The sequence below is a fragment of the Rhinopithecus bieti genome, unplaced genomic scaffold (genome assembly GCF_001698545.2).
Source record: "Rhinopithecus bieti isolate Rb0 unplaced genomic scaffold, ASM169854v2 scaffold_34489, whole genome shotgun sequence".
In the NCBI taxonomy this organism is placed as follows: domain Eukaryota; kingdom Metazoa; phylum Chordata; class Mammalia; order Primates; family Cercopithecidae; genus Rhinopithecus; species Rhinopithecus bieti.
This window is the reverse complement of record NW_016815128.1, coordinates 1,538,869-1,546,657: the sequence shown is the minus strand read 5'-3', so window position 1 is coordinate 1,546,657 and position 7,789 is coordinate 1,538,869. Positions and strand designations below refer to the sequence as shown.

The 7,789-nt window shown below is 40.4% G+C and overlaps 1 pseudogene; it reads right to left on the bottom strand.

Annotated features, from left to right (window-relative positions):
- Positions 1–4,244: 4,244 nt before the first annotated feature.
- LOC108515804 (nucleolar and coiled-body phosphoprotein 1 pseudogene) overlaps positions 4,245–7,789 on the bottom strand; it is a 59,290-nt pseudogene continuing 55,745 nt past the window's right edge.

The following is a 7,789-nucleotide window of genomic DNA, read 5'->3' as shown; positions in this document are numbered from 1 at the left end:
TTTTGTGCAATCTTTTCTGATAGAGCACAGATTCCTCTGAAATATTGAAGTTGGGAAATAAATAAAAGGTGCATTTTTTCAGGATGTAATTTTTTCAATATAAATCATTTTTTAATCTAGAGACCTCACAATCATATCAAGAAAAATATTCTGGGGCCAGGGGCAGTGACTCACACCTGTAATCCCAGCACTTTGGGTGGCTGAGGTGGGCAGATCACCTGAGGTCGGGAGCTCGAGAGCAGGCTGACCAACATGGAGAAACCCCATCTCTACTAAAAATGCAAAATTAGCCGGGAGTGGTGGCACATGCCTGTAATCCCAGCTACTTGGGAGGCTGAGGCAGGAGAATCACTTGAACCTGGGAGGCAAAGGTTGCGGTGAGCCGAGATTGCGCCATTGCACTCCAGCCCTGGGCAACAAGAGCGAGACTCTGTCTCAAAAAAAAAAAAAAAGAAAGAAAAAAGAAAAGAAAAACATCCAATTTATAATCCCATATAGCGGCCTAGATTTTAATGGTCAATTTTATTAAAGTGATGATCCAAGCTAACCTACGTAAAACAGTAAAAAGAGAGCATCAAAGAAATTTATGGCTGGCTCTTTTGTATGAGACCAATAATGAGTAAAAATATCAACTACTGTTAAGAGAAAATCTCAGCAATTAGAAGGAGCTTTGGAATCAATCACACCCACCCACTTACATTAGATATAAGGTAGCAGGCTCAGAAGGGTCAGGTGACTTGCTGATGATCATACTTACTACATTCAGTATTAGAGGCCAGGCGTGGTGGCTCACATCTGTAATCCCAGCAATTTGGGAGGCCAAGGCAGGCGAATTGCTTGAGTCTAGGCATTTCAGACCAGCCTGGGCAACACGGTGAAACCCCATCTCTACAAAAAAGTACAAAAAGTAGCAGGCCGTGATGGTGTGTGCCTGTAGTCCCAACTATTCAGGAGGATGAGGCTTGAGGATGGATTGAGCCTAGTAGGTTGAAGCTTCAGACTTCAGTGAGCTATGATCGCGCCACTGCACTCTAGCCTGGGTGGCAGAGCAAGAACCTGTCCTAAAATAATAATAAAAAAGGAAGAAGTAGAGCTAGGCCTGAATTCATTGATTCTAGCTCCCAGTCTTATAGTTTAACCACAGCGAATTTGGAAGCAGAAATCCCTCACACATACGTTGTTGTTTCTTTTAAAATGAAGGAGTTGAGTCTATTCATTATAAAGTATACTTAGAAATTAATTAAAAATAAACCATATATCTAAATACAATATCCAAAATTACTAATACGAATCTCCTGGAAGAAAAATTGTTGAAAATATTTGTAACCTTGTATTAGTAAAAGATTTCTTAGATATGACTCTAATGGCATGGTTCACAAAAGAAAAAAAAGTAAATTACTTTTTCTCTATTTTTTATGGTTAATTTAAAACAAAAAACAAGCAAACAGAAATAAGAGCATTTTCATGTATCAAAGCAGCACAGATCAATTTGGTAAATAGTATTGGCAAGAGGACAAGCAAAGAGACTCTGATACAGTATTGCTGGAACCACACATTAGTGCAGTAATTCTGAAAGGCAATAGTGATCAAAATGTTAAATGCACATATCCTTTGAACCAGTAATCACTTTTAGAAATATTTCCTACAAAAAATACACACAGATACTCAGTCTCTTGTATAAAACTAACCACTGTAACACTATTTGTAACAGCAAAACCCTCAAACATCCTAAACATCTGCCCATAAACTATTAGTTTAAATAACTTACGCTATTTCCACACAATGGAGTACCACACAGCGGAGCCATTAAAAATGAGTTGCTGTATTCTGCTGTAAAATGACCTCTAAACGTGGCAAAACACTGCACATATAACCCATTTGTGCAAGGAAAAGGGAGGGGAGGACGCATGTAATAGTGCATACCTAGAAACTGTCTGGAAGGAGAAACAGGTTTCAGGAAATGGCACTGAGACAAAATTTCATTTGTGTTATTATTTTTAACAAGTACATTTGAAAATGGAAGCATGAATGGGGGAAATACCAATCATTTCTTTTCAAATACTCTTAGATAGGTGGTTTTCAACGCCAGCTGCTCATTAGAATCACCTGGGAGCTTTAAACAATCTTAGCACCCAGGTCCCACCAGAGAGGACTAAGAAATCTCAGAATGGGCCTCTGCGCATTAGTGTTTTCAAGTTCCCAGATGATTCTGATGAACAGCTGGTGTCTCACAGATCACTCATTTAGACCAGGAGCCCCTTTTTCTGTAAAGAGCCACATCCTAAATACTTTAGGCTTTGTGGGCCATTGATAAGGTCTCTGCCACGTATTATGTCTCCTTTTTAAAGACCTTTACAAATGTAGAAACCATTCTTAGCTCCTAGGTAATACAAAAATAGGCCATGAGCTAGATTTGACCCATAGGTCATTTCGCCAACCCCCAATTTAGACTATGCCCAGGCTGGAAGATAGCCTGGAAAAGGCACGATGAGACAAGCTGTGGCCAGAAGCCTGTAAGCTGCTTCCAAGGAGCTTCTGCAGGGACCTCACAGGCCTGGACCCCACCCCTCTACCTGCCACCCAGGTTGTTCTGGTTTGGGTAGGGAGTGGAAGGGGTTTAGACTCACAACAATAAAATTCCTGAGATCCATTATAAACCAGCCAGTTTATTATTTTGTAGTAAGATGTAGAACTTTTATCATGCAGACTGAAATACCTATGTCGGCATGAACAGTACATTTTCTCTCCTAGAGGCAGTCACGTGGAAAACCAGGTTATCATCAGGTTAGTTAGTGGGTGCGGAAACCATACAGGAGGAGACTAATGTTAAGACCTGTAACTCATCCATAAAGGCTTGGGGCACACTTTCCCACCACTGGAACCCCTCAGCCTCCAGAAAGCTTGTTGACTCCTCCCTCCTCGTCTTGGTCTGGCTAAGCACTGCTGCTTGTCAGTCACCTCTACAGCCATATGGTGAGTCCAGCTTGGCCTAAGAGCTGTATCTCTGCTCACTGGTTGGTGTTGTTACTGCCACTGTTACTAACAGTTCAGGTTCTGAAGGGGGCACGTCAATTGCGCCCATGTACCAAGTACAAGACACAATAATCCTGTTAGTTTATTCTCCCAAACCCACTCCACTCAGGTTTATCATGTAACACGCTCTGTAAGGTTCTTTCTAAACCCATTAGAACATATATGGATTACCTATAAATTCACCTAATGTAACCTACTTCCTACTGAGAATTGAGGTTTTAAAGTTTTTTTTTTTCCTACTTTTTTGATCCCAGCCATGTAGGAATTAATGAAACCAAATCTGTATCACCTCTGGAGACAAGACAGAAATACCAAGTGATATTTATTTTTCAAATTAATGTGACTTTGTTCTCTATAATGTAAAAATGAGAGAATGCAGTCAACTCAGTATGCAATATTAGCAATAGTCAAGTCGTCAAAAAATGTCTTTCAGCAGTAGAAAAATTTGCTTTCAAATTAAAAAGCAAAGCATTGTATTGCAAACATCATGTAATAATGATTAAATTACAGAAAAAATATATTCAGACTGACCCAAGGCATTCACATCACACCAGAATTTTGCCTGTAACAAAACAATGAATTTTATTCCAAAAAGTAGGTTAGGTCCACGTTGGCCTCAGACTTCAGCCCCAGACCCAATGAATGAGGATGAAGTACATAGTGCATGTTTAATAGGCATTGCATATAGATTAACCATTCTTTAGTATCCCTCACTAGGGTTTTGAGGGAGAGAGGGATGCAATGTGGACATGTGCACTCACAAAGGCAGAATTTTTCTTCTAACTGTAACAAGACATATATATGACCCTTTACTATATTTTGGCCCATAGCTAAGATTTTTATCCATGGGACTCTACCTTTGAAAATCACAACAAAAATCAATAGGCAGTGATTTAATATAAAATATACAAACTTCTCAGTATGAGGACTTTCACAGAAAAGGAAGAAGGGGACAACAGTAGAAATCAATTTTCTTAAAAAGTAGCATTCACCTTATTTTGTCCCTGCTATTTAACACTCAAAAACAAATCTGCACAAAACTGGGAATATAGAAAAGGACAAAAGGGGATGTTCCACTGTAAAGTCTTAGAACCTACTCTGAGCTTTCATCCTCATCAAGGCCCCAACCTATAGAGCCAAGGGCTCTCCGGTCCACTGGAGAAAGTGAGTGGTGTTTGATCATCACTCCTGCTTCACCAAAGATGGCCCAGTCACTCTCTGCCAAACTGAACGAAAGTGACCTGGACAGAGGTTGAGCCTCCCTGCTTTCTTCTTAGTTTTCTCATGCCAGAAGGATTTGCCTTGGTGAACTTCAAAACCGGATTGGCTCGCTCTTTCAGTCTCCAGCTGCACCTCCTTTGGCATCAAGTTGTCTGCCACTCCTGAATCCATTGCCGTTTCCTCCTCCCTGACCCTTTAGAATGGGGATGATGCCTTTTTTTCTCCTTTCTTCTTTTTTGGAACTCTGTTAGGGGTCTGAGCTTTATGTTGTTGGTTTGAGGAGTCTCTGCCTCCTTGACAGCCTCATTTTGCTTCTACTTTTTTACTGAACCTGGTGTGGAAACTGCCACTGCTACCTTTTTCTTGTCTTCTTGCTCTCTTCCTCTTCCTTACTGTTCTTAGCTGCTTTTCCATTCTGGACAGTCATTGCATAGGTGCCATTGGCCTTGGGTGTGGACTTGGAGAGCCCTTGCCCTTGGGCTTCTCTTCCTCATCCTCACTGGAATCATCAGAGGAAGAACTGCTGCTGCCCTCAGCCTTTACCTTCTTTCCAAGGCTGGCTTGGAAGGGGCTATGCCTGCTGCTGCCTTCTGTGGCTTCTTCTCAACTGGGGATTCAGATGTCTTCTCTTCCTCCTCACTCCTGGAGCTGTCTGAATCAGAGCTGCAGACCCAGCCTTGGGCTTAGGGGTGGCCACAGTGATCTTTGTCTTCTTCTCCTCACTGGAATTGCCATCAGCTTTTCTTGTCAGAAACTTTGGGCCACTGACTGCAGTTTGCCTGGGAGTTGCAGCTGACTTTGCTGCAGGTGACTTGGTAGTGGCAGCTGGCTTATTTGAGGAATTCTTGGTGGCACTGGCTGGCTTGGGAGGAGCTCCGTTATCCTCAGAGCTGTCGGGGTCTGAGCTGTCTGCAGAGATCTCTGTTGCTTTCTTTTTGCTGTAGGTGATTTGGTTGTTGCTTTAGAGATGACTCCCATAGACAGGGGTCTCTCCTCTTCCTCAGAACTGGAGTTAGATTCATCCATGCTGTCTTCACTGCTTTCTGCAGGCTGTTTCTTCTCCACAGTTTTCTTGGAAGTGTGGGTTCCCACAGACTTCTTTGGTTGAGGAGCAGAAGGTCGGGGGACTTAACTGTAGGGATCTGTTTTTTGCTTTTTTTTTTGGAAAGTTCTGCTCCTCGTTTTCCTCATTGGTGAAGTCCTCACTGCTGGAACTCTGTTGGGTAGGGGTGACAGCTGCTTTCACTGGGACCTTGGCCATGACTTGCTTTTTGGGTACAGTCTTCTTGAGGATGGCTGCTGTCCGCCCCTTCTCTGAGTCACCACTGCTGCTGCAGCTGCTGCTGGCTGCTTTGCTATTGGCTACTTTAGGTGCTGCTGGAGCTAGAGTACCCTGGATGGCTTTAGCCCGAGTTTAGCTGCCACAGGTATAGTCTTTGCCTTCTGGTTCTTTGGTGCCTCATCCTCAGAGCTTGAGTCAGAATCAGAATCAGACTTCTTGGCCTTCTTAGGAGGAGCTTTGGCTGCCTTGGCTTGGGGCTTGACTCCATCTGGACAGGCTTTTGCTTTTTGTCTCCTTCTCACTGTCACTAGATTCTTCACCACTCCTGCTCTGATGCTTTGGCCACAGCCTTTTCAGGATGCTGAGGCAGACTGGTTCCCTTGGCAGGTACAGCAGCCTTCTTAGCTGGGGGCCCTTGATTGTCCCCTTCCTCCTCGCTGCTGTCCTCACTGCCGTCACAGGATGAAGACTTCTTCTTAGCTTTCTCAGTCACTGGTCCATTTGCCTGTAACTTTCTTTTTGGGGCCTTGGCAGACTTGAGCCAGAAGCCGTAGATGTCCAAGAGGGAAGACACGTTGGCATCCTGCTGTGTAGTTCCTGTCACTTTGGTGAACTTCTTGGCCATCTCCAAGAGTTGGTTGTCACACAGGAAACCAAACACAAGGGGACACAGGTGGCTGGGAACCACATGGTGCAAGCCAGCATCCAGTGTCCTCCGAGCAATATGTATCACTACTAACTTTTCAAAGTTAATAATTTCTGCTCCTAAAACTTTCATTAAAATGAAAAGAAAAGCCACAGACAGGGAGAAAATATTTGCAAAGAATATGTCTGATGATAGATGGGATCCAGGACTTATAAAGAACACTGAAGTTCAATAATAAGAAAATAATCTAATAAAAACATATGCAAAAATGTGCATAGACACTTGGTGAAAAATCTATTGATGACAAATAAGCACATAAAATACGCTTAGCTTCATTACTCGTTAGGAAATTGTAAATTAAATCTATAGTCAAATACCATTGCACACTGGTTAGAATGTTTGAAATTAAAATAACTGAACATACCAAGTATTGACAAGTATGTTGCACCTTAAGAATTTTCATTCAGAGCAGGTGGAAATTTAAAATACTGCAACTATTCTGGAAAAAATATGTTAGGCAACAGATAAATGGATAAACAAATCATGATATGCCCAAACAGTAAGATATTACTCATCAACCTAAGTACAAATCTCAAATTAATTGTTCTGAATAAAAGTAACCAGACAACAAAGGGTAGCTACTTGCATGATTCCATTTAAAAAATGTCTATACAATGCAAACAAATCTATAGTGATGGAAAGATCACTGGTTGTCTGGAGTTCGGGTTGGCAATGAAGGACAGATAGAGGAACGCAAGGAAGTTTCTGGTGTTATGGATATGTTCACTATCTTGTGGTGACTTATTTCTGACTGTATACATATGTCAAAACTTGTATACTTTAAATATTTGCAATTTATTGTCAAAATACCTATAAAAGCTGTTAAAATAATTTATATGTTTCACAAATAACTTAATTGTGAATTCACAATCATTTATGAATTTTAAATAATTAAGTGGGAAGAAAATGCTGCATATTAGAACATATGAAATGCAGCTTTACTTGAAGAGTTGAGGTAAATTTATGGCTCTAAATGCTTATAATGAAAATGAGAAAATACTTAAATATTAAGTAAGAAAGGAATAACTGAAAATGAAGCACACAATAGGAAAAATAATGAAGCAAATAACCTAAATTAATGACATGTAAACCAAAGATGTAAAAGAGAAAACAACAAAGTCAAAATAAATATTTTCAAAATGATTGAAAGACTAGAAAAATCTCTGTTAAGGTGCATCAAGGAAAAATGAATAGACCACAATAAACATAATGAGAAATATGAAATCTAGTATTGACGCAGATAAACAGAAATTTTAAAAGATACAGAAATATAACAAACAACTTCCTGCCAACAAATTTGAAAATTTAAATGAACTAGACAATTAGACATATAGTTAATCAAGTACTGTACCAAAATTCTAAAACAAAAAAATAAAAAAGGAAAAAAGTATAAATCATGCTTTGGTAATTAAAGTAATTTGTGCCATTAGGTAAATTATTCAATTATTCACTTAAATAAAACATGCAACCAAAATCTTGGCACAGCAGACAATTTCACAAGTGAGTTCTATTTAACATTCGATGACAAAAACGTTCTTTCAGAAAAC